Raw genomic sequence first — 26,973 nt, 5'->3', positions numbered from 1 at the left:
CGCAATCTTCTGGCTGTGCTCCAAAGAGTGCTCATGGATGTCTCTTTCGACGTTTCGTTTACGAACTGACGCCAATATCCGCGTTTCTTTGCTCGGACCAAGCTTTTAAACTTGGTCTCAAGCTCCAAATACCGCTTAAAATCGTCGGGTTTACCTTTCTTCCAAAAAAAAGGCCTTAAACGCGTCGGATTTTTCCGTGTCTCCGGATCTCTTTGTCCCACCACGGAGTGGGAGGCCGTTCTTTAATCGTCACGCTGGGATATTTCTTCGTTTGGGCTTACAACGCGGCGTCGAGAATTAAGCGCGCGAGGAGGTTGTATTCTTCAAGTAGTGGGTAATGTCGAATCGGATCGACAGCTTCTGAAACCATTTCCTCGTATATCTTCAAATCGATATTACGTGTGAGGTCATACGGAATATCAACTGTTCGCGTGTGAGTTGAACCATTATCAATTGAAATATGAATAGGCAAATGATCGCTACCGTGGGGATCAAGGACTACCACATGCAATCCAACCGTAGCGATGTTGAACATAAAGATAAACCTAAAGCACTGGGGCGCGCTGGAGGTTTCGGAACGCGTGTCATATCCCCGCTGTTAAATATTGTCATGTCGAAGTCGTCGTAGAGGTTATAGATCGAAGAGGAACTGTTATCGTTAGAAGGGAAACCCCAAGCCACGCCGTGAGAGTTTGAATCTCTCAAAATCAAACGTGGCGAGGGGAGAAGTTCTATTAAATCAAAAAGCAGCCCAACCTGTGCTCTGGGGGCAATATATCTATATTTTGGCAATACGAAGCTCTTTTCCTTGCATTGTCATTTGACATGCAACAGCTTCGACGCCTGGGACCGAGGGGAGGTTAATACGATAGAAAGAATAACACTTCCTAGAAGTACTCCTCCGTAAGTGATATCTCGATCAAGGCGGATTAATTGAAATCATGGAAGTTGAGAACTACATTTGAAGTGAGCCAAGTTTCACAGAGGAAAAATGCATCGCATTTATATTTATTAATTAAAACTTTAAACGAATCAATTTTGGGGATGATACTCCTACAATTCCACTGTAAAATAGAGATGGAATCAACTGCTTCGGACGTTTTAACTGTTGGAAGAAATGCCAACAGAAGGCTGTTAAGAGATTTATTTGTTTATTTGTTCAACACTCAACATTCATCTGACAATGATTAGTCTTAATGAATAATTAAACTAAATTAAAAGTACAGTTATTCGGTAACATCTAAAATTCGCTGACAAAAGGCGTTGATCGGCATATTGAAGTCGAAAAGTTGGTAGAATTCATTGAAGCGGTGGCATACGGCACGAATCGGGTCGTTAGAACCATAAAGTCGCCTGCGTGGTGCCAAATGAATAAATTTTTTTTGGCGTATTGGTTTTTCAGGAGCGTATTAATCGAGTCGAACCGGAATACTTGGGCAATCAATGTGGCCAGTCAGTAACTTCGCTGCAAAGACCTGCCTGAGCTGGTTTTCATCGATGTTCCAATGGTTGGATGCCAAGAAGTCGGCAACGATTTTCATACGGTGGTAAGCTCAGTGGATCCCGCCATGGGAGAAAGCGAAGCGCATAGCGGATGAATTTCTTCTGTACCATTTCTATTCTGTGTGACCAATTTGCGTGAAAAGAACTCCATACTATAGAACTGGCCTCGAGAACTGATCTCACAAGGGAACAGTAAAGTGATTTGAGGCATAACGGATCACGAAATTCAGTTTGTTTCGCACCAATTCGCAAACTTATCCAAATATTCCTAAAACTCCATACAATCGCGTAAGCATTTTTTTTTCTTTGAACAGTTTGGTATCATCGGCATAGAACAGCCGACAGTTAAGAGGCAACTGTAGAGCAGCATCGTTGATGAAGATTGAGAAATCGAGCCCAAATTGCTGCCTTGTGGAACACCTGACATATTGGAAAAGCGGTCCGAGACGGCTGAACCTACTTTTACACAAACTTTATGATCAGTCAAGTATGATTTGAACCAGCTTACGGATTCCGAAGTCATACCAAGCCTTTGCATTTTATCTATCCCATGGTTCACTCTATCGAACGCAGCTTTCAGGTCTAAGTAAATAGCATCGGTTTGGAAGCCACAGGCCATGGTTTGCACACATCGTGAGACGAACTGCATTAAATTTATGGTTACTGATCTATTTGGGAACAATCACGAGGGTTGTATGCAAAGTCACGACCGCGAGGTTGACGTGGAACTACATAAGGTCCCGTCTGGACGAGAGAAATTTTTTCTAAGTCTAAAGTCACACCTTTCATTCCCGTTCATTGTCGCATTCTCGCAAACTACATACATTGCCCGCTTTACTAAACTTAAAATGTAAGTCATATGACAAAAATGGAATTAGTTCGTAAAATAAGGTTGTTTGTTGCATTACTTGTGTTGAATGTGTTTAAAATTTTGTGCAAAAGAGGAACTGAAGTGCTACCGAATTTTAGTTTGCACTTACAACACTAAACAGGAATAAAACAAACACTGTCAACAGTCAAAGTGCATGCAGATTTAAATAACATTTTACTTTTTATTCCAGCGCAAAAAGAGAAAATATTAAATCTTTCATAATTTGTTTGTTGTCCTTATAAGGACTGTTGTTGTTCAATTTCATATCGGATTTAATGTTGATCGCATCTGTGTGCTACCCCGACAAATGAGATTAAGGCATTTTTGTTATAACACAGTTGAAAGCTGTTTTAACACTGAAAATTTGACGACCCATATACTTTAAAAGCCAGCATTCCAAAACTTTTGTGTGTTGTCAAAATACGGCAACTTTTCACTAGAGGAAGTACCGGCTCATGTACCTACTACTGATGCTGCTTGCTGGTGCACAAAGGCAGCTTTTACTAGAGGACCAGCTGGCCCAAATATCGCTGGTGATACCACTACTGCTGCTGATGTTATCCGCTACCACAGCTGCAGCTGTTAACTAAGGATTGTTGTAGTCGCTGTCTAGAACCCATATGAGCAGTTTCAACTGAAACATGCTCTTATATAGGACAAATAGTACATTTCGAATTACTAGGTCTGTAATTCTGTCGACCGTGCATTGGAAAGCAATCATATAACGGCCAATTAGGTCAATCGAAATTTGCGGTTCAACAAGAATTGACCATTTTCAATAATATAGTTGCTTGTCATATTAGGCTTTACAATTGTTAAGGTTTGATTATTCGATAACTTAATTTTTAGGCAGGTAATAAAAGCTGTTCGGGTGTTGTGCTTATTACCGAAGAAAAAGATGATTCAGTATGTTCTGAGACATGAAGGGGCTTATTACGGATGTCACCTCACGGTGAGAACGAAGTGAAAAAATCTCACGGTGAAAAAAGACGCGTGCAAATCAAATGGGAATCACTTTCACCGTGCCTATTACGGTTGTCATCTCACCGTGAAGTGACTCCCGTAATAAGCCCCGAAGTCAAATATATAACTGTTGTTTAACTGTTCCAAATTTGAAGATGTGAATTGAGTTAAGAGTAAATATTAACTCAGGTATTTGTTTCATCCTGAAAAGAACAATTTGCTGTTTAATTCAATATCGGATAAGATGCCCATCATTTCTTGACGCCGATTTACACTTAAAACTAGACGGGTTGGTGTGTTGTCAAAATGAGGCAACTTTTCATTGGATGCATTTACTAGTCCTCTCTATCGTACAGAGACAGCATTTCACTAGAGTAAGCCCAAGTAACAATTTCATAGCTATTTGCCTTATCCAATTCTCTTAACGGTTTTATTGCGGTAACGGCTATTACCAACGATTTTAAGGCGGTCAGCCTTCTTCCCTAAAAGAACGGACCGTAAGAAACACTTAAAGCTGTCAATAAAACTTTTATAAAACCAATAACAAAACCAGCAAGCGCGTATGTTTTTTTGCTTTATTAGCGGTTTCATTACAGCTAGCGCGAGTCTTATAAAATCGACATAGCCAACCGTTATAAAACCGGTTTTAATGCAGTCATTTCAAAATTGAGAATAGCTAGTTGGCTATGGAAAATCTCTCATAAGATTGTAATAAGTGTTCAGTTTCAATTTGTCAAATTTGTAAACAAACATGGGTTCACGGAAACGAATAAAGATTTCTGGCAGCTTTAAACGAAGTGTGAAGAGAAATTTCAACAAAAGAATTAACATAAGGATAAATGAAATAACAAATATTGGAAAAGTTATGAAAAATGTTCCATTGAAATCCTCCACAGCAAATTCCAGCCAGAAAACAATCTCAGGATCCGTGAATGAAATGACTCCAGAGTGTTCATCATCGATTCAGATCGGAACATCTTTAGGTTCGATGAAAACAACCAGATTCGATGAAACGACAATCAATTGATTTTAATGTCAGAGAAAAGGAATTATTTCTCGATAGCGAAAGAAGAGCTTATGGACAAACAGATTTCAGAAATTTATATTTATCGCTCGCTGCGTTCAGAAACAACGATTTAATATTACGATTTGTGTGATATAAAGTGTGAAATGATACCCGTTCCAGTTGACGATACAACAAATACACTTTTTATTCCTCCATTTCATACCATTCAAGTTAGGTTAAGAATTAAAAAAATATGTATTGAAAATCACAAAAAATCCCATATCAGCATACTTCTTCTATTTTAGCTCATTTTTCTTGTCTCCGTATTTCAAATTCTTCGGTCGGTTTTTATGCGTCGATACAACCTTTCCGGTCAACCTCTGTTTGCTGTTTTTCATAATTCCCTTCAAAAATTTCTCACAATCGGCTTCGGCGAAATCCTTGTCTGCTAGCCTAACAACTCTCAAAAACATTTCTCAGAACTTTGCGTAAAACTTCAAGGGAATTTTGGGTGTACCTGCACATGGTTCTTTAGAACTGCTTGGCAGATCGATATCCCGAGCTAAGTCCGTCCAGAACATTTGTTCATCATCTCGCGAGTCACTAGATGATCAATCAGCCGATATGCGCTGGTGACTCCATCGGATTTGCCAGTTTTTCCACAAATAGCGCTCAATTTTGTAATATATCGCTCCATGTTATTTTCGTCCCTCAGTTCTGCTTCCAAACGGTCTGAATCTTCAATGGAGTCAACTATCTTAATCATCACGTCTTTGGTTGAAGCATGTGGCTCTGTTTGATAATTCTTTTCCATTGATAAAACTTTTTGATTTAGAACTTCAATGGAAGCAGTCAGTTTTGCTAAGCTTATCATTATCTTAAGTATGTTATTATGCATGAGAACCTGGTTCATAACAATTGCCGTCAGTGAAGCTTCTGGAATAATCTCATTTATTTCAATTCCTGTTAAATGCGCTTCAGTGATAGTTTCTTCCATAGCGCTTTGTTCATCTTCCGATACATAAACATTGGGTAAAGCAATTTGTTCTCCTGAAATTACCTGCAATGCGAATAAAGCTATTCGATAAATGAAACAATTCTAATTTTATTCGATGTAGCATACCGTAACGGTTTCCAATTATTGTGGATCAGTGACAAGATCATTGAAATCTTTTTCAATGCATGTTGGGGCATTCCTTCGACAAACCTATTTTGCTTCAGGTTGCTCATCCATTTCAGACTTTGTATTCAATTCCATATAATCCAATTCCTGCTGTGCTTCAGCATATGTATCAAATTCGCGCTTCAATGTACAACTAATTTTCTCCCAGCTTTCACTGGGCTGAGAATTTTCATCGTGGCATAATCTCCAAACAACTGATATTTTTGGCCAAAATAAAGTTCCTTCATTTTCCCAGCGCGATGGAACAACACACAAGCACAACTCGTTACTTTCAATTGTTTGAACAATTTTAAACGGCATTTTGATAAAATATTTGCGTGAATTCAAAATATAATTCTCTTATTTTGCTTTCAGAGTTTATTCCAAAGATGCCAAATGTGTTTATAAAAATTAAAATTTGAAAAAAATTAAGGTTGCTACGATAAAAGTCTACAAAAAAACTCTGCACACTTAATAACAATCAGCGCAAATGTAAGTGAACCCGGAAATAATACGTCCACAGACGGAAATATATATATATATATATATATATATATATATATATATATATATATATATATATATATATATATATATATATATATATATATATATATATATATATATATATATATATATATATATATATATATATATTATATAATATATATATATATATATATATATATATATATATATATATATATATATATATATATATATATATATATATATATATATATATATATATATATATATAAATATATATATATATATATATATATATATATATATATATATATATATATATATATATATGTATATATATATATATATATATATATATATATATATATATATATATATATATATATATGTATATATATATATGTATATATATATATATATATATATATATATATATATATATATATATATATATATATATATATATATATATATATATATATATATATATATATATATATAGAAATATATAGATTATATCTAGAAATATATTAAAAATGAAAAAATAGAAATCTAATCTGGTTAGCTAACACTGGCGTGTCGGTGGTCAACCTGTCGCCTGTTTTGCAATTCTAAAACTATTTGAGAGGCGGCTGTACAAACCGCCCTCCAAATGTTTGGGTCTTTACACATCCTCCGAACTAGGTTGTCCGGAGTGGTGTCTGGCCCGCTCACTACCATCATGTCGCTCCGCGCATGCACAAAACGAGGGCACACGAAGAAGACATGCCCAGCAGTTTCTTCCGCATCCGCGCACTCGGGACACATGGGGGACCCCGCATGCCCGAATCTGTGTAGATACTGCCTGAAGCAACCATGACCTGACAGAATCTGTGTCAAGTGGAAGTTAACTTCTCCATGGCGCCTCCCGACCCATCCGGATACGTCCGGAATAAGTCGATGCGTCCATCTACCCTTTGCGGAATTGGACCATTCCTGCTGCCATCTGATCATCGAGAATGACCTTCTGGTGCCTCGTATACCCCTTGTGTCACGTTGATCGAAGCATTCTACGTCCTCCTTAATGGCTATGCTGATAGGCATCATGCCGGACAGGACGCAGATTGCGTCGTATGACACTGTACGGTACGCGCTCACAACCCTCAGGCACATGAGCCTGTAGGTACTTTCCAGTTTTCGACGATGACTGTTGGTACCTAACGCTTTGGACCACGCTGGCCCACCATACCTAAGTATGGACGAAACCACGCTGGCAAGAAGTTTACGCTTGCTGCCATATACCGCTGAGCTATTGGACATCATTCGAGATAGACCTGCAGCGGCCGTTGAAGCCCTCTTACAGGCATAGTCGACGTGACTCTTAAATGTGAGCTTATCGTCAACCATAACCCCCAAGAGCTTCAAGGAACGCCTTGAGGTAATGGTGCAGTCACCGACTCTGACCATCGCCTGTTGCTCTAATTTGCGGTTGTTCACAACCGTAACCTCCGTTTTATGGTGCGCTAACTCCAGTTTCCTAGAGTGCATCCAGTCTTCGACCTTGCGTATGCAGTGCGCGGCCGTCAACTCGACCTCTTCGATCGACTCGCCGTAGACCTCTAGCGTGATGTCGTCTGCGAAACCGACGATCACAACCCCTACAGGGAACTTTAGTTTCAACACCCCGTCATACATGACATTCCACAACACCGGGCCCAGGATGGAACCTTGCGGTACCCCTGCGGTGATTGGGACGCACTTCTGACCCTCCTCCGTGTTGTAAACTAGTACCCGATTCTGGAAATAATTTTCCAAAATCTTGTACAACGACACCGGTACGTGGATGCTCCTAAGCGCGAGCGCTATGGAGTCCCAACTGGCGCTATTGAGTGCATTCTTCACGTCAAGCGTGACGATTGCGCAATAGCGAATGCCCCAACTCTTACGCTGGAGTGCTACCTCTGCCGTCTTGGTGACAGAGAGAATAGCATCCAGCGTGGATCTACCTTTCCGGAAGCCGAACTGGTTACTTGCCAGACCGTTTACACCCTCTGTGTACTTCACCAGTCTGTTGAGGATAATCCTCTCAAGCACCTTGCCCGTAGTGTCCAGCAGACAGATAGGTCTGTATGCCGATGGGTCCCCTGGCGGTTTCCCAGCCTTCGGCAACAGCACCAATCTCTGTCGCTTCCACCTGTCCGGAAAGAGGCAGTCATCCAGGCACTTCTGCATGACTGCTCGAAATAGATCGAGGGCCACTTTCATGGCCGTCCTGATGGCCAAGTTCGGGATTCCATCCGGTCCCGGTGCCTTGCTCACCTTTAAGGAGTTGGCGATCACGATGAGTTCCTCATTCGTAACCCTTACCTCCTCCACAACCTCTGCACGGCTGCCGTCTCTCACGGATTGGATGCCCGGCAGGTTGGCCGACCATCCCTGGTCTGTGTCTGAGATACTGGAACGTCGGACGTGAGACTCAGCAACCGGAGGCCAAGGATTTGGCTCGTGTCGTGGAAAGAGTCCCTCGATGATACGCTCCAGCATCGCTGGTGATCGCTCTGCAGGCGCCAACACGCCTTTGGTCTTCGCCATTACGACTCTGTAGGCGTTGCCCCACGGATTCGTATTGGCACTCGCGCATAGCCTATCGAAGCAGGCCCGTTTGCTCGCCTTTATCGCACTTTTAAGCGCCGATCTTGCAGATCCGAATACTACACGGCGCTCTACCCTCTGTGCATCGGTACGTGCACGTTGCAACATCCGTCTTGCACGGAGGCACGCGCTACGGAGGTCCGCTATCGCGTCGGTCCACCAGTATACCGGTGACTTACCATTCCTAGGTTGGCGGGTCCTAGGCATGGTGGCGTCGCACGCCCGCGATAATGTGGCAACTAATTGGTCAGCACTCGGGCGGAGCCAACTGCCCCCCTCGCGCTCTCTTCTCATTGCTTCTGCAAATACCTCGGCATCGAAATGCGATGTCTTCCACCCGCGGACGGTCGGAGTATTGGCTCTACCCGTCGCCTGCTGCCTCACGTTCTGGACTACGCTATAGCAGACCGACTGGTGGTCACTATAGGTGTAGCCATCGTCTACCCTCCAGTTCACGATCAGTCCTGGGCTGGAGAACGTCACGTCGATGATCGACTCCGCACCATTTCTGCTGAATGTACACTTGGTTCCAACGTTGGCCAGATCTAGGTTGAGCTTTGCCAAAGCTTCCAACAAGATCTGACCCCTCCGGTTCGTGCGGCGGCTTCCCCACTCAACAGCCCAAGCGTTGAAGTCGCCCGCCACTACTAAGGGTGTTAGTCCCGTCAGCTCCATAGATAACAAATCGACCATCTGGCTGAACCTTTCGATAGACCAACGCGGCGGAGCATAACAACTGCAGTAGAACACTCCGTCCACCTTGGCAACCGCGTATCCTTCATTTGAGGTTGACACAACCTCCTGAACCGGGAACTTGCTGGTCGTGCATATGGCCGCCGTACTGGACTTATCTTCAACCCAATTACCGTTTCCGGGAGGAATGCAGTAGGGGTCCGATACGATTGCGATGTCCGACCGCGACTCAGACGCTGCTTGGTATAGCAGCTGCTGTGCCGCATAGCAATGGTTCAGGTTCAGTTGTGTCACCCTCACGCCCGTGGTTTCGTGGCCGCCTTACCGGCTGGGCACCGTGGGCATCCCATAAAGTGCTTGGCGTCCCGTTTTCCAGTGCATACCAAGCACTTGGGAGGCTCCCCGCAGTCTTTAGCTTTATGGCCAGCACCACCACAACGCCTACATAACTGGCTCCTATCGGGCCCCTTGCAGGTCCAGGACTTGTGTCCTCCCTCGAAACACCTGAAGCAAACGTCCGGCTGCTGGAGTATGCTCAGGGGACATACTGACCAGCCAACCTTAAGTTTGGCTGTCTTCAAGGCCAGAGTTGCATCGGCCGATGCAAGCCGGAAAGTGGCCACCTGGGTCCCCGCTGGACCCTTTCGGAGGCGAATTACCTCAGTGGCTACTTCCACACCGCACTTCTCCTTGAGGGCCTGTGCAATATCGCACCTCTCGGTGATTTCATCCAGGTTTTTGAGCTGGAGAGTCACCTCTGAGGTGAGTGCCCGAATTTGCACATCTTTCCCGAGGACCTGCTCGGCTACCGTCTTGTAGGCAGCGCCCTTGTTTTTAGCATCCTTACGGAGCTCAAGGATCATCTCGCCGGTGCGAGAACGACGGATGGTCCGCACCTCCGCTCCCAGATCCTTGAGCTGGGTTTCGCCTCTCATTTTCTTCAAGACTTCGGGTACTTGGACCCCTCCGTCTTGAGTATGAGGGCGTCGCCCCTGCTTCGCGCCTTCTTTCCCATTTTTGGACGATTTGTCGCCTTCTCGTCATTGCACTTGCTGTCTTTTTGGCGCTTCCTTCCTCCCACGGTAACCCAAGGGTTTCCCGTAGCTGCCACTTCGGCAGACTTTTCGGCGGACTTGGAGGCCGTTGGTGTGCTATCTCGCGGGCTTAGCACAACCAACCGTTTCTTGCTGTTCTCGGGGGCTTCCCCCGGAGACTGCCTTGCTCTTTTTGCGGCTGACCCGGAGGCGCAAACCGCTGCAAACATGCAGGTGTCCGTTTGGACCGACTTCGTCGCCCTTCCGGTCACCTCCGTTGCATTCTTCTCTGCAGCCACCGCTCTTGCCTTGAGCTCGGCGTGCTCCTTCTTCGCAGCATCGACGGAGGACCGAAGCATGTAGAGAGCCTGCTTCAGGTACTTCGTCGTGTTGGTGCGACTTTTCGCAAACTCGATTATGGCATCGAGCTGCTCCGACAGCGCTACTACCTTCGGTAGCGTGTCTCGCTGTCTTCCGACCGCCTTTATCAACAGTGGACCAGCCACTGCGATGTCTTGCGTCCATCCGGTAGGCGTACTGCCTTTGCCGTCTTCGCAGGCGTCCTTTACTGCATCCATCTCCGCCTTTCTCGGCGTCTATATGTCTGTGTGTCTGTGAAGATCAACAATTGGGCGCAGATGGGTTGAAAAACCCGTTTGCACGAGGAGGCATCCAGAGGTCTCCGCCGAGAAAGGCGGAGATGGATGCAGTAAAGGACGCCTGCGAAGACGGCAATATATATATATATATATATATATATATATATATATATATATATATATATATATATATATATATATATATATATATATATATATATATATATATATATATATATATATATATATATATATGGCAGAGCTGTATGCCACCACGGGTCGGTAATTGGCGATTACCGAAGGCCACGGAAGTGCTCACTGCTAGCAAGCAGTCCCGGACCATCAGCGGGAGCTAGCCTAGGTCGTGGCGAGTGGCGAGATTCAGGCACTGGGCCGCTGAATTCTCGCAAAAGCCACACTGGCCGGAAGCAGCTCCGACGGAGCGAGTAGTGCCGCTCCCACCACCCAAATGCACTATACCGCCCATTGGGACTGATGCCAGTAATGTTCCCAATTACGGCAACTGGTCGCATCACTATAGGATAAGAGTCGGATTTCGTTTTCGTACCATGATTTTGGGCTGGCACCTGCGCCGAGCTCCCTTAGTAATGTCGTGTGATAACGGCTTGAAACGGCGAGAGTACAACCGGTGCAGGGGTCTCCGTCCCGTAAAACCTGGCAGGCCTTCCAGTACGTTCCGAGTCCATTGCCTGGTGGGAACCCGGCAGGAGTAGGATCAGATGTCTTTTCCTGACTTGCGCCGGTCGGGGGTGTCATAGTTGCCCATGAGGCGCTATGGCAGCCGCCCCTAGCCATGGCCTCACTGCTCCGGCATAGACTACCTTGGGACCATTTAGGCGACTACTCCATTATGGATAAGGATAGCGGCTGGTAGGGGGACCCAATAAACAAAAATGCAGAAAAACAAAACTCTGGAGATGGGGGCAGATGGGTTGGAAAACCCATTTGCGCGAGGTGGCATCCAGCGGTCTCCGCCTAGAAAAGTGGAGACGGATGCAGTGAAGGTCGCCTGCGAAGACGGTAAAGGCAGTACGCCTACCGGATCTACGCAAGACATCGCGGTGGCTGGTCCACAGCTATTAAAGGCGGTCGGAAGACAGCGGGACACGCTACCGAGGGTAGTGGCCCTGTCTGAGCAGCTCGATGCTATAATCGAGTTTGCGAAAAGTCGCAGCAATACAACGAAGTACTTGAAGCAGGCCCTCTACATGCTTCGGTCCTCCGTCGATGCTGCGAAAAAGGAGCATGCCGAGCTCGAAATGAAAGCTGCGGCTGCGGAGAAAGAGGAGACGAAGGTGACCGAGCTGGCGACGAAGTCGGTCCAAACGGACGCCAGCACGTTTGCGGCGGTTTTCGCGGCAGGACCAGCTGCCAAACGAACGCGACAGTCCCCGGGAGAGACGGCCCCCGGGGGCACCAAGAAGCGTTTAATCGCAAACAGCCCTCAGACTGGTGTAGGAGTGGCGCAAGCAACGCCCACGGTGGCAGCCAAGGAGCAGAAGGCTCCCGGTAACCCGTGGGTAACGGTTCCGGGAAGGAGTAGGAACCAAAAAGTGGTGGCCAAAAAACCGCACCCGGTTACAAATCCTGCGACGAAGAAAGTTAAAAATAAGGGCGACGCACTCATCCTTAAGACAGAAGAGTCAAAGTACTCGGAAGTCCTTAAGGCAACGAGAGGCGATGCGAAGCTCAAAGATCTGGGGGCAGATGTGCGTAGCATCCGCCGATCCCGCAAGGGAGAAATGATCGTCGAGCTCCGCAAGGAAGCCAGAAACAAGGGCCCAGCCTATCGGGCATTGGCCCAAGAGGCGCTTGGAGATAGAGTGCAGGTTCGGGCACTCACGTCGCAGGTAACCCTACAACTTAAATACCTGGACGAAGTCACCGAGGCATGCGAAGTCGTGGATGCCCTCAAGGAGCAGTGCGAAGTGGTTGTGGCACCAGAGGCAGTTCGACTGCGCAAAGGCCCAGTAGGAACCCAGACCGCCACTGTCAGGCTTCCGTCAGTAGACGCAAACCAGGCGCTAAAGGTAGCGAGGCTCAAAGTGGGCTGGCCAATGTGCCCACTCAGCATCTACCAGCCGCCGGAGGTCTGCTTTCGATGCTTCGAGCAAGGACACAAGTCCTTTAGCTGCAAGGGGCCTGACAGGAGCTCCTTATGCAGGCGGTGCGGTGCTGCAGGCCACAAAAGCAAAGACTGCGGAGAGCCCCCGAAGTGCTTGGCGTGCGCCGGGAAGCGTGACGCAAAGCACATAATGGGAGGCCCGAGGTGCACGGCCGGTAAGCCGACTAGCAAGCCACGGGCGCGAGAGTGACACAGCTAAATTTGAACCACTGCTTCGCGGCTCAGCAACTGCTATACCAAGCAGTCACTGAGTCGTTGTCGGACATCGCCATAATCTCGGACCCCTACCGAATTCCTTCCGGAAACGGTAACTGGATTTCGGACGGGTTCGGTATGGCGGCAATATGGACGACGAGCAGGTTCCCGGTTCAAGAGATAGTGTCAACTTCAAACGAAGGATACGCGGTTGCCAAGGTGAACGGAGTGTACTACTGCAGCTGCTATGCTCCGCCTCGTTGGTCTACCGAGCAGTTCGCAAGGATGATCGACCGAGCCACCGTGGAGCTGATCGGTCTATCACCGTTGGTAGTGGCGGGCGACTTCAACGCATGGGCAACTGAGTGGGGAAGTCGACGCACAAACCAGAGAGGCCGGATCTTGTTGGAGGCTTTGGCGAAGCTCAACATAGATCTGGCCAACGTCGGCTTGAAGAGCACCTTCAGTAGAAACGGCGTGGAGTCGATCATCGATGTGACATTCTGTAGTCCAGGATTGATCACGAACTGGAGGGTAGACGATGGCTACACTCATAGCGACCACCTGGCGGTCTGTTATAGCGTAGACTGTAAAACGAGTCCGCATGTGGCGAGTAGAATTAACACTCCAGCTCCTCGCGGTTGGAGGATATCACACTTCAACGAAGAGGTATTTGCGGAAGCAATTAGACTAGAACACGAGGCGAGCAGAACTCGTAACCTGAGCGCTGATCAACTTGTTGCATTACTTTCGCGGGCGTGCGACGCCACTATGCCTAGGAACCGCCAGCCTAGGCATGGAAGGCCACCAGTCTACTGGTGGACCGACGCGATAGCGGACCTCCGCAGAGCGTGTCTTCAAGCGAGAAGAAGGATTCAACGTGCGCGAACCGACGAAGAAAGGGAAGATCATCGAGGGGCATTCAGTTCCGCAAAAGCGGCGCTTAAGAGAGCAATAAAAGCTAGTAAACGTGCGTGCTTCGAAAGACTGTGCGCTAGTGCCAACACTAACCCGTGGGGTAACGCCTATAGGATGGTGATGGCCAAGACTAAGGGTGCGATGGCGCCCGCAGAAAAATCACCAGCGATGCTTGAGCGGATCATAGAGGGACTCTTTCCACGCCACGAGCCAAATCCTTGGCCTCCGGCTGGCGAGTCACTTCACCGACGTTCCAGTATCTCAAACTCAGACCAGAGGTGGTCGGCCAACCTGCCGAACACCCAATATATGAGTGACGGCGTTAGCCGTGCCGAGGCAGAGGAGGCGGAAACGGTTACGAACGAGGAACTCATCGCGATCGCCAACTCCCTGAAGGTGAGCAAGGCACCGGGATTGGATGGGATTCCGAATCTGGCTGTGAAGAAGGCCATCAAAGAGGCCCCCAGACTATTCCGGGAAGTCATGCAGAAGTGCCTGGATGACTGTACATTCCCAGAGAGATGGAAGCGACAGAAGCTGGTCTTATTGCCGAAGACAGGGAAACCACCTGGTGACCCGTCGGCATACAGACCGATATGTCTGCTCGATACGGCGGGTAAGGTGCTCGAGAAGGTTATTCTCAATAGACTGGTTAGGTACACCGAAAGTGCAAACGGTCTGTCGAGTAACCAGTTCGGCTTCCGAAAAGGCAAGTCTACGGTGGATGCTATTCTGTCCGTCACCAAAACAGCAGAGGTAGCACTCCAGCGTAAAAGATGGGGCATTCGCTATTGCGCAATCGTCACGTTGGACGTGAAAAATGCGTTCAATAGTGTTAGCTGGGATTCCATAGCCCACTCGCTTCGGAAACTAGACATTCCGGTATCTTTGTACAGGATTCTGGAAAATTATTTCCAGAATCGTGTGCTAGTTTACAGCACAGACGAGGGTCAAAAATGTGTCCCAATTACCGCAGGGGTTCCACAAGGTTCCATCCTGGGCCCGGTACTGTGGAATATCATGTACGATGAAGTGCTGAAACTAAAGCTCCCCCAAGGGGTTGTGATCGTTGGGTTTGCGGACGACATCACACTTGAGGTCTACGGCGAGTCGATCGAGGAGGTTGAGTTGACGGCTTCGCACTCTATAAGCGTCGTCGAGGACTGGATGCGCTCCAAAAAACTGGAGCTTGCGCATCATAAGACGGAGATTTCAGTTGTCAATAACCGCAAGTCGAAGCAACAGGCGTTGATCAGTGTCGGGAATTGCACCATCGCCTCTAAGCGCTCCCTGAAGCTGCTGGGGGTGATGATCGATGACAAGCTCGCCTTCGGGAGCCATGTCGAATATGCCTGTAAGAGGGCTTCAATGGCTATTGCAGCATTATCTCGCATGATGTCCAATAGCTCAGCAGTGTACGGCAGCAAGCGGAAACTTCTAGCTAGCGTGACTTTGTCCATACTGAGATACGGCGGGCCAGTGTGGTCCAAAGCACTAGGTACTAGTAAACATCGGGGTAAGTTGGAAAGTACCTACAGGCTCATGTGCCTGAGGGTTGCGAGCGCGTATCGAACTGTGTCATACGACGCAATCTGCGTCCTGTCCGGCATGATGCCTATCAGCATAGCCATTAAGGAGGACGTAGAATGCTTCGATCAACGTGACACAAGGGGCATACGAGGTACCAGAAGATCATTCTCGATGATCAGATGGCAGCAGGAGTGGTCCAATTCCGTGAAGGGTAGATGGACGCATCGACTTATTCCGGATGTATCCGGATGGGTCGGGAGGCGCCATGGAGAAGTAAACTTCCATCTGACACAGATTCTGTCAGGCCATGGTTGCTTTAGGCAGTATCTACACAGATTCGGGCATGCGGGGTCCCCCATGTGTCCCGAGTGCGCGGAAGCGGAAGAGACTGCTGAGCATGTCTTCTTCGTGTGCCCTCGTTTTGTGCATGCGCGGAGCGACATGATGGTAGTGAGCGGGCCAGACACCACTCCGGACAACCTAGTTCGGAGGATGTGTAAAGACCCAAACATTTGGAGGGCGGTTTGTACAGCCGCCTCTCAAATAGTTTTAGAATTGCAAAACAGGCGACAGGTTGACCACCGACACGCCAGTGTTAGCTAACGGCCAGTCTCCAGGTTAGTTAGCTAAGTTAGCAAAAAGACCTAAAGAACCAAGAGGGTGCACAGAGCACAAAAGCCGCTCCCCGAAGCAATACCTAGCGGTGGTCCCGGGGAGTATTATGGGCTGGAGACTGAAGGGGTTTTAGTGGGTCCGGTCACTGATTCAAACCAACCCCACACTCCCTGAGGTTGGTCACCTCAGGGGTTTGGATGCAAATTTCCCCTTCACCTGAAACAAAAAAAAAAAAAAAAATATATATATATATATATATATATATATATATATATATATATATATATATATATATATATATATATATATATATATATATATATATAGAAATATATAGATTATATCTAGAAATATATTAAAAATGAAAAAATAGAAATCTAATCTGGTATCCCTGGTTCAAAGAGGAGGGTGGACAACTTGTAACTTTTTTGATGTGCAACGAGAACCAAATATCACGCTGTCAAATTAACAGCCATCTGATTGGTTGTTTTGCTTTGACACAATGTGGATTTTTTTTTGCTAGTGGGTGCCAGCCGTGCTGAAAAAATTATCGATGTTTTTTTGTTTCACTGTTTTCCTCTGTTAATGAAGAAGACAAATTTACGATTGATTCTAGAAATTTAGCTAATTTAGTTCTATTTCACGAAAAATTGAATGAAGTGTCAAGGTACAAGTAAGGTTTCTCAATGATCCGGTTGTTCAGAAAAGTGGATTCAATTGTGTGTAGTAAATAAGCATGACATCGCAACGTTCAATATCAACAAATATTCGATTTGTTAATCAAGTTCGTGATACTACGTGGTTCAGAATAACAGCTACGACACCTACCGGACATATTTCCCAAAAGATAAACTTTCAGCTTTTCTGGCAATCATACCCCTCATCTGCTGTTTTGGCAGCACGGCGCACGATAACTGTCAACTGAGTTTGGAGGAAAAAAAGTGAAAAAGTATTTAAATAAACAATGAACAATCGTCTATTCGCTATGTGCACATTGAATTTGACGTTTAGTGTTTGTGAAGAAACTTGTAAACAAACCTGTGTTTAAAATAGCTTGTAAAAAAATAGTTTTTGTTTAATATCTGGTGATTGTTCAGGAAAATGGTGAGTATATATGTCTAGAGAAAGTTTCATACTATCAGATTTTCATATTAGTGAAAAATAAGAACTTCATTAAACGTTCATATATTGAAAATGCTGATAGCGTACACGGCACCAATCGAAATTAGGGCTAATTTCAGTTGAACATTTTCCTACTTTAATCGCAGTTATTGCTGCAAATAAATGTTTTTTATTAAGGATGGGTTGCATTTAAATGTAAAATGAAAAAAAAAAAATGAAACCCCACTGCTGCGCTTTTTAGAAAACTGTATGTTTTTGTGTGTGTCATTTTAGACCTCCGACGACGAGAGTACGAGTAAAGTGGAAGTGAAAATACAATTAAGTGATATTTTCGAGTATGCAGCAGGTGGCACAAGATTAGTAGCGAGAGGAGACCGTGTTTACCAGGCAAACCATTTACTTTTAGTCGGTATAAAAGCTGTACATGATGACGGGTTATCGGTTTTCGCGACATGCTTAAAGTCATCTGCTCCGAAATCAGAACCGCACAAAATAAACATAAGGACGAAACACGAATTTAAAAACTGGGACCTAAAATGCAGTTGTAAAGCCGGTTCAGGTAAATGCAAGCACGTAATGGCTGTACTAAAGCATATTTTGATGTAAGTATTACACATAATGTCGTTTCTTCACATAATCGTTATTTCTATAATGCAGTTCTCCATCCGTTTCATTGCTATCCATCACGGATGTTCAACAAAAGTGGGGTAAAATCGCCATAAAAGTTGCCGAGGACATGTACAAGGCTACCCGATTGTCCCATTTTTGCTGCAAAGCACAAAAAAAAAAGAAATAGAAACGAATGACATAATAACGCTCAACGAAACTGAGAAAGAAGAGATCCTGCGAATATTTCTGGAAGGTATCTTATATTCAAAATTTTTATCTTGTGTTTTCGCACGTTATTTAGTTAGATTATTTCTTTTTCATTATAGCTTTGCCTACATGCGGTCTCTCGTATGAAATAAGGGGCAGGCCACAAATTAGATGTGATTTGCAAGAAAGAGACCATAACCAAAATTTGCTCTACGAGGTACTTGATTCGTCTAAACTATTTGAGGAGGAATGTATCTTATCGTCTTCAGAGTCTCTGATCTCTGTTGAAGACCCAGACAGTAGTGGTTTGAAAAGCTTTTTGAGAAGAGCATTCGATCATGCCAACTTCTCATATATCGACACAGCTAATATGGACTTCATAGGGCCTTTGGAAGATGGTTTGTCTCTATATTACGAATTGCACCTGTGTGTCTCGCAATATGAAGCCCTACGAGTATGTCTGGATACAATCGAGCAAAATGCTTCGACGAAATGGAAACGCGAAAGAAGCCTTCGAATAACAGCTTCGAAAGCTTACGATTTATTTACATTCTATTCATATCATCCTGAACGAGCCAAAGATTGGAGAAAGAAAGTGTTAAATACAATATTGCCAAAGACAATATCAACGCCAGCTATTGAGCATGGATTACGATGTGAGTCACTTGCTTTAAAAGCTTATGAGCGTGATTACAAAAAGAAGGTCTCAAAGTGTGGATTAGTTATACCGCCGCACATGCCATGGCTTGGATGTTCCCCTGATGGATTGATACTTGAAGAGGAAAAACTCATAGAAGTTAAGTGTCCACTGTCAGGAAAGCATCTTGATATTGACAGTGTGGTTAAGGAGTTGCCCTATTTAACTAACAGCGGTAGAGTTTTAAAGAAAACCCACCGTTATTATGCACAAGTGCAACTAAGCATGTTGATTTTAAAATGTAAAACCACCGATTTTATTTTATATTCTGAAGCAGACGATTATTGTTCCGTCCAAACTATAGCGTTTGATCATGGATTTGTTGCAACTGTGGTAGCAGTGTTGAGAGAAGTGTACTTCAATGTTTTTTTAAAGTATGTGCATTCTAGCTATTCTGATAATTAATATTAAATATACTTGTTGAAAAATTATCGAATCGGTTAATTATTTTCGAAAGAATATCGAGAAAATTCCACAATTAAAGGGCCAGAGTTGTGTTAGTCATCTCAATTGATTTAAATCAATTCATAAGTAGCGACAGAAAAAAATTTATTTAAGCAACATTTCTAACCTAACTTTAAGTGAAAATTTGAAAACTGTGATTAGACAAAATTGGGTTGCTTACATTTGTAATAGCACAAGCTATGAAGAATAAATCATCAAGAACGAGGAAGAAACGTGTATCAATCTTCTCTTGAAAAAAAAAACGAAACAGTTTTATACGTTGAATTGCTCGCTCAACATGGACTCTGGCTGCTGCTAAAGATATGTTTTCCTTGGCATCCGCGTGGCTCAATTGTGGAGTGTGGAGAAACGGTGGTCTAACAAGTTTCAGTCCTTTTTCCTTACATTCGTTATCAATAAGAAATCCTTTGTCCGTCATTATTGCTTCGCTCGGTAAAAACTTGTCCAGCAATCCTTCCTCGATAACTACCTGTTTGTCGGAACACTTTCCTCCATAGCCTCGACTGACAAAGGAAACAGTCCCTCCTGGTGTTACGGCAATCAAAAACTTCCCAGTCTCATGACTTTTATAATGCGAATACGAATTTATTCGGCAGTGCAAGCAACTGGATTTTTTAATCGCAATTTCTGTGCAATCCAACACAGCTGACACATCTTCATATTTTGGACGGAAGTAATGAGGCATGTTGGCTTTTATTTGGTTTTGACTAGGCCACGGTATCAGCGGTTCACAAATGACTCTAAGCCATCTAATCGTTCGATAAAATATGATAGAGACGGTCCTGTACGTCAGATTGAAAAGTGCACTCATGCAAGCAAATGACAAATTTGTTTTAATCTTAACAAACAAGATCAGTATGCACTCTTCCAATGTCACCGTGGAATGGGAACTTTTTTCACGGCATTTCAACGTTTCAACTGCTTTTTTATGGCTTCCAACATAGCAAAAGAGCTCAAACCAGTCCAAGAGTTCAATTCCCTATCAGTTTTGAATCGAACAGACATCTCACGACGTCGACCAAGGAACAATCTGTCCATCTCCATTGTGTCTACTTGCACACTTTTTTCTTTTTTTTTTTTCTTGAGAGGATAAGCTCTCATGTTCAATTTTCGTCGAAGAAATTTCACAGGCAGATTCAGCTTCGGCCCCAGCTTTCTGTGATGCGCGGTTCTTAGCACGGGTAGCGCGATCTTCCGCTAGTTTTTCTTTTCTTGGGTTTTGCGGCGGTAACGGTAGATTAATGTCTGGCACAGCGGACGGTTTCAGGATCATCCTTTCAGTACGGCGGTTGATATCTGTAGTTTGAATTGATAATTTTAACGTTAATTGACTTTTCGACATTATTTGATAGCGAGTTACATACCAGGATGTATGAAATTTTCGATACTAAAGTGAGAACTGCAAACTTTAGCACTGGGTGATGGTTCATATTTCACTCGTAGTTTTTGCATCCATAAATTCCAACGTGACCGATTTAACTTTTTCTGAGGCATTGAATGAAAGGAGACTCCCCCTCCATAACGTTGTTTACATCCTGGTACACAGCATACCGTTCGGCTACTCGATTGTTCAAATAGGCAATCTCTGCTGCAGCAGTTTTCATCAGCAGCGTTCATCTTCCAAATTATATTGCAAATACCTGCATATAACAGTATTTAAGAGAAACATCCTAAGTTTAGCTGACACATCACATTTATGTAATTTTCTCGAATCTTTTCATTTTTGAACTGAAAATCTTTCCAACAAAACATCCTTACTTACCTCTCGGAAAGACAAACTCATTAAATCGCGAAATTTTCTTACAATGCTTATCGACCCGACCGTTAAAAGATAATTTAAATGATTTAAATGATGAAATGAAGGATTATTTCTAATTATCATTATTTCACTGAAGAATTTTCACGAAACACTCTTTTTCTAATCAAATTGCTTTGCGAGAATAAAAACCCATACGATTTCTGGGTTTGTTTATGTTTTTTCACTAATCGACCAAACTAGTCTAGATGGCAGCATCGTACCGTGCACATAGCGAATCAGTAAAATCCTGTCCGGCAATAGCTGCAAACGTGAAAGAAGAGGTATGTTTGTTCTACGCGAACCTTTTCAGGAAAATGAAGTGACTTTCTGTTACACTATTTTTCCTAGATTACCTAATCAATTATCTGTACATTCAATATATTTTTTTTTCAGTTTTCAGAAATCGGATGGATTCGATTGTTTCAGGGCAATACTAATGAGATGCGCCGTGATGAAAACGTAAGGAGTTCCGAGAGAAATAAGTAAATAAGCAATGAACAATTATCTATCAATCAAATCCTGTCCGGGCGCAGTGATGAAAACGTAAGGAGTTCGGAGGAAAAAAAATGACCCGGCAAAAAAATGTTAAATGTGAAAAAGGCATGTTCGTTTTTCGTAATCATTGCACAAAAAAAACTAGGTTGGTGACTTTCTGTTACACTATTTTTCCCAGAATATTCAATGTTATTTTTTCAGTTTTCAGAAATCGTCGAATGAATTCGGTTTTTTGGGACAACATTGATGAAATACACTGGGATGTGTCAGTGTAAATGTTAATGTCTAAAAATCAAATAATTGTAAAAATAAAGTATATGGTCACATCGATTTAATACGTAGCTTTAGAGGCAATTTCATTGCAGCTGCCTCCAGGGTAATTTTAACTTTTCTTAGAAAACAATTTATGAGGGTATTAAAAATTTTGTCAATGATTATATGGAAACACTTTCCGCAGCAATAGAAATCGAACTGTTCATAGACTGTATACTGCTTAAGTCTAGCTTTAACATATCTCCTGTTCTGATAAAGAAACTTATCACACTTTTGCATAAACGCTGAAAAAACCAACAAACCGATTTCGAAAAGTTTTGTGCTGGGGTAGTGCGAGGCTCCCTTTAGTTTAACAAACAGATATAATTCCTCATTACGGTCGATTGCATCTCGTTCTGCTAATAACTGTTTACGGCACTTTTGGTGGTTGATTTTCGAAGCGGCAGCTCCAGTTATGTAAATAAGACCGTTTAGTTCTTTGGAAGAGTAGTAATTTGTCTTCGTTTCGATCGGCTGAAATTGATAGCGAAATTTCTCAGGTATTTCTTTATCAATTTCGTCATTCTGTAGCAATAGTTGTGAGTCATCTGCTTCACAATTAGTTCCTTCTGCAATTTTCTCACTAGCCGAAATGGCAGCGTATTTGAATGCAGCTCCATACTGGTGGGCATTTGGGGCATCGTTTCGACCGCAACGTCTTCTGGACTCTGAGAAGCTATTCTCGGGGCAGTCTTGAGAAACGTCCCGCATAGAGTTCTTCAAAACAAATTTCGTTCATCAATTTATCCCACAGCAAACGGAGTCCGTGTATGTTTCCTCGGAACCCTTCGATGTAGTTCTATGACGATGTAGGTCTTAGGGGCCGTTCAATAATTATGTAAGCAAATAGGGGGGGAGGGGGGTCTGCAATTTTCTTACGCAATCTTACAAGTGAGAGAGGGGGGTAAAATGATTATCTTACGTAAGAAAAACATTGTTAATGCAGCTGTTCAAATAACCATGTTCATGACAGCGTGGACGGTAAAATTCATGAAAAGGAAATTACGAAATTACTCGAATAAAGGACAGAAGAGGAAACGAAGTACTGTGCTCGCTTCCTTATGATAAAACTAAAATGAAAATCTATATATGCTGGCAGTAAGATCTTACTAGGGGGGGGGGGGGGGGGTATCACCAAATCTTACGATGTCTTACAAGGGAGGGAGGGGGGCTTGAAAAAGTGGGAAAATATGCTTACGTAATTATTGAACGGCGGTTTTTTCGAGCATATTTTTGAAAATTGATCCGAGGTGAAGGAAAAACTCAAACTACATAATTGTGAGTGTCATGTTCATTTGTCTGTGGTGGAAACCTCGGCCAACTAGACTTATTGAAGCTATGAGTAATACACTGTAAATAAAAATCACGTCGGAGTAAAGTGATTTGCTGTTGAATTCGCACTATGTACTTGCCTAACATTTCAGAGTTGAATGAAAATCTTTCGAAATATATTAATTCAAAGAACTATGAAATCAATAGCAAATCACTTTATTTTCTGTTGTTATATTCTTCTTTGTTGATATGCTTATGTTGAGATACGGAATGTCGGTCAGTTGTCGGTAATTATATAAATTCACAATAAATTCAAAAGACTTCTTTTTATTTTGATTTTATTTTAGATTTTTAATTTAATAACAAGATGATCCCAGAGATGCTTCCTGTAACTGTATCGATGCAATCGATTTCAGGATATGTAAAAAAGTAGTTTTATTGTTATTTTAATTTGAAAAATTCAATAAAGCTTGGGCTCAAATAAATTTTTGATCTATGGGTAAATGTAATGCATGCGCCGTTCGCCATCGTCACTGTTTTTGTTTCGCTCTTTGGTTTTGACGTTTGTCAGTTGGAATTGCAGCTGTAATTCAATTGATTTGAACAGAGGTGATAATACAAGAGATAATTATTTTAATACGATGGTGATTTCCATTAACCAGTTTTCAACGCAAGATTATTTCATTGGAAAGTGTTAATCATCGAGAAATCAACACTAAATCACTTTAACTGGGATGTAACGAATAGAGTTAAGTACAAAAACACTTGAAGTAATCGTGACATTTTTTTACAGTGTACCAATAACTTACCAGCCGCGCCATATTGATACCATTGGAACTTTTTATGACCTTGAAATTAAAACCACTTTTTGTATTTAACTAATACTGAAATGTAACACCCAACGTTAATTTCGATCTATATCCATATGAGAGAATACAAATACATTTATTTTCTGGAAAACTGAGATGATCGAATCGAATACATTTTTCCAATCCTGGATTTTTTTTGTAAACCTGTACTATTTCAAGAGCGCATCAATTTTATGCGTCTATCTTCCAAAAATACTCGACAAAACTTTATGCGCATATCCTTGAGAACTGGTGAAACTGCTCTAAAGTCCCAATTTACATAACATCTTTTATTAATTAATGGCGTTATTTCAAATTGAATTTCGCGATTATCACCAACACAAATGCATGGGTTTTTTTCCTACAAGAGATTTCCATATGGAAATGAAAATATACTGGCTGTAATGGTTTGTGTGGAACAGCATAACAAACTAATTCATTGTGGTTGCTGTCAAGCAATGACAAGTTGGATTGAGCTTATTGCGGCTAGTAGCAGAGCGCAATAAGTCTGCTTGAACTTGAAGCCATTTTTAAAGCGGTAATGCTAACAGCTTAAAGAATGCGAACAAACTTTCAGTTGGTTTTAAAGCGGATTTATTGTTATTCGTATAATTGCTTTAATAACCTTTCCAAGCGTGGGCCACTTAGCTGTGAAGCAAATTTATAGCGGTTATCAGGGGGTTTTGATGGTGCTGTTAGTTTTAAAAGCAGTTTTACGAAATTGGTCATGAAAACCGCTAAAAGAGTGCAATACAACTTAAATTGTTACTTGGGAGTGCCCCACTGCCTCAGCTATCCCTGCTACTATCGATGCTGAGACCCGCTTCAACTGCTGCGCAATGCGTTATCATGCCACAGCTGTAGCCGCTATCCGCTGATATTGGTATCAGCTGCACTTCTGCTGCTGCTAAGGAAGTACTGCTGTTGTCGCTGTCTGGAAATAATATGAGCAGTTTCGGCTGAGACAGGCTCTCATATAGGCCAAATAGCACATTTCAAATTACTAGGTCTATAATTCTGTCGACCGTGCTTGGGAAGCAGTCAAATAATGACCAATCAGAGGCCGAATTTTTCGTTTTGACAAGGCTTGACAATTTTCAACAGTACAATAGTTTGAATAATAAAATTACAATTTTCTGCATTTGGAAAGAATCTTAGAGATTTTCCAATCTATTGCCTCAAGAACAAAGGAAATCCATCAAAAACTAACCGATTTATTAGCATTTGAAATCGGACATATTTTTCACTGTTTCCGGTTTAATATTTTCATTTTACATCCCTATGTAGCCGAACTTCCTGAGAGACGTAGTTCTACGTCAAAAACCCGTGCTGTTCAGTGCCAATATAATGTTTACAGCTAACAAATTATTTCAAACAGCTTAGAGCAAACACACAAGGATGTGATCCCTCGATAGTTGGTAACTTTGTGATAACACCTTTTTTGTGAACAGGAAAAAAGATTCGAGAATTTCCAGCGGTCAGGGAATTTACATTGTTGCACAGATAAGTTGAAAAGCTTAGCGATTGGCGAGCAGAGGACTTCTCCACATTGCTTAAAAACCGCGGCTAGCAATGTTCAACATATTTTTGTAGATGATGAGCGGTGAGAGCAATATTGCCGAAGCGCAGCTGACCGAAAGCGCTTAAGCGTACGGAGACGTAGATTCGACCACGCTGGTTTTCGGGGTGGTTCCCACAATGGCACTGTCTGGATAAAAACGCTATCGATTGCATTGTTGAAAGAGTTCACCGCATCGTCGATACCAGAAGACCGTTCCAAGAGGACCAGTTATGTTGAAATTTTCAAAAATCCAGTTCACAATATCTGAAAACTTCAGCAGTCCAGATTCTGGCTGAATCTTGGACGAAAAAGAAAGAACAGTTTTTTTTACGTCGAACCGCCGTAGAGTTCGGACGCGCATTTGCTGCGCTCTAGCATACATTTTTATTATTTAACTTTTTATTTATAAACATTTTTAAACCGACCACGCGATAAACGCGCATCAGCTTTTTAAGTAGTTTAATTTTTTTTTTCGTGCCACCTTTACTTATTTACGACGCGAGTGGAACAGTGACATTGTTCAATGAAGTGTGGAATATTAAAGTGTGCCCAAAGCGACAGCCACTTCCTCTGGCGTTGCCATGGAACTTGCAACCGCACTTTCCATGCTGCGTGCATAGGTGCTCGAAGGAACCACGAGGAAATCCTTCGCACCTTTATGCTGCCGCTGTGTCAAGACTGTCAGGAAAGATTCGTGACTGAGCTGAACCTGAAGGCATTAACAGCGCAACTTAAAAACATTACAGAAAATATTGGCAAATCTATGGAAACAAACCATAAATTGCTCACAAATTATCAAACACTCAGCAAGACCCACGTCGACTCGCTCGAGGAAATAGAAAAAACCCTCATTGCAATCAAACATAAGATTTCTATTGCCGCAAATAACAACAATGCCAGGGCCACAATAATAAAAGATAAATTATCCTCGCTTCTCGACGCACCTACGGACGCCACAGCGGCAGTCATGCTTGTCTTTTCTCCTCAGTAAACCTCTAGAGTGTAGGAGAACATCTTGCACTGCGGACACAACTGCCGTCACACTAAAGAGCAAATCAATACGCTCATGCTAGAAGAGGGCGACAAACGATTTTTATCTGTTGAGCTACCTGAACGCACTGCAGTGAAATCTGAAATCTCTCTCTTGCGAGACAATGAACTATGGTGTACTTTCTCACACGTGTGGACATCACGCACAATAATTACACTGCAGAGCTCTCTGCGGTGCGTTA

General features: G+C 43.2%; 1 protein-coding gene across 3 annotated transcripts in view; it reads right to left on the bottom strand.

The window, feature by feature from the left end:
* Positions 1-26,973, bottom strand: part of LOC129722623 (calcium/calmodulin-dependent protein kinase type 1) — a 91,957-nt gene that overhangs the window by 48,623 nt on the left and 16,361 nt on the right. Inside the window, exon 3 of one of the 3 annotated variants that reach the window (XM_055676221.1) lies at positions 16,438-16,571. The exons of 1 other annotated variant lie outside the window; for it this stretch is intronic. The gene's annotated coding sequence lies outside the window, so the exon portion shown is untranslated. Of the gene's footprint in view, positions 1-16,437; positions 16,572-17,183; positions 17,204-26,973 lie in introns of those variants that run through there. One more of the 3 variants, XM_055676222.1, reaches the window with a different exon arrangement.

The sequence above is a fragment of the Wyeomyia smithii genome, chromosome 2 (genome assembly GCF_029784165.1).
Source record: "Wyeomyia smithii strain HCP4-BCI-WySm-NY-G18 chromosome 2, ASM2978416v1, whole genome shotgun sequence".
Lineage (NCBI taxonomy): Eukaryota > Metazoa > Arthropoda > Insecta > Diptera > Culicidae > Wyeomyia > Wyeomyia smithii.
Note: the sequence above shows the minus strand (reverse complement) of the source record. Positions and strands in the feature narration are given on the sequence as shown.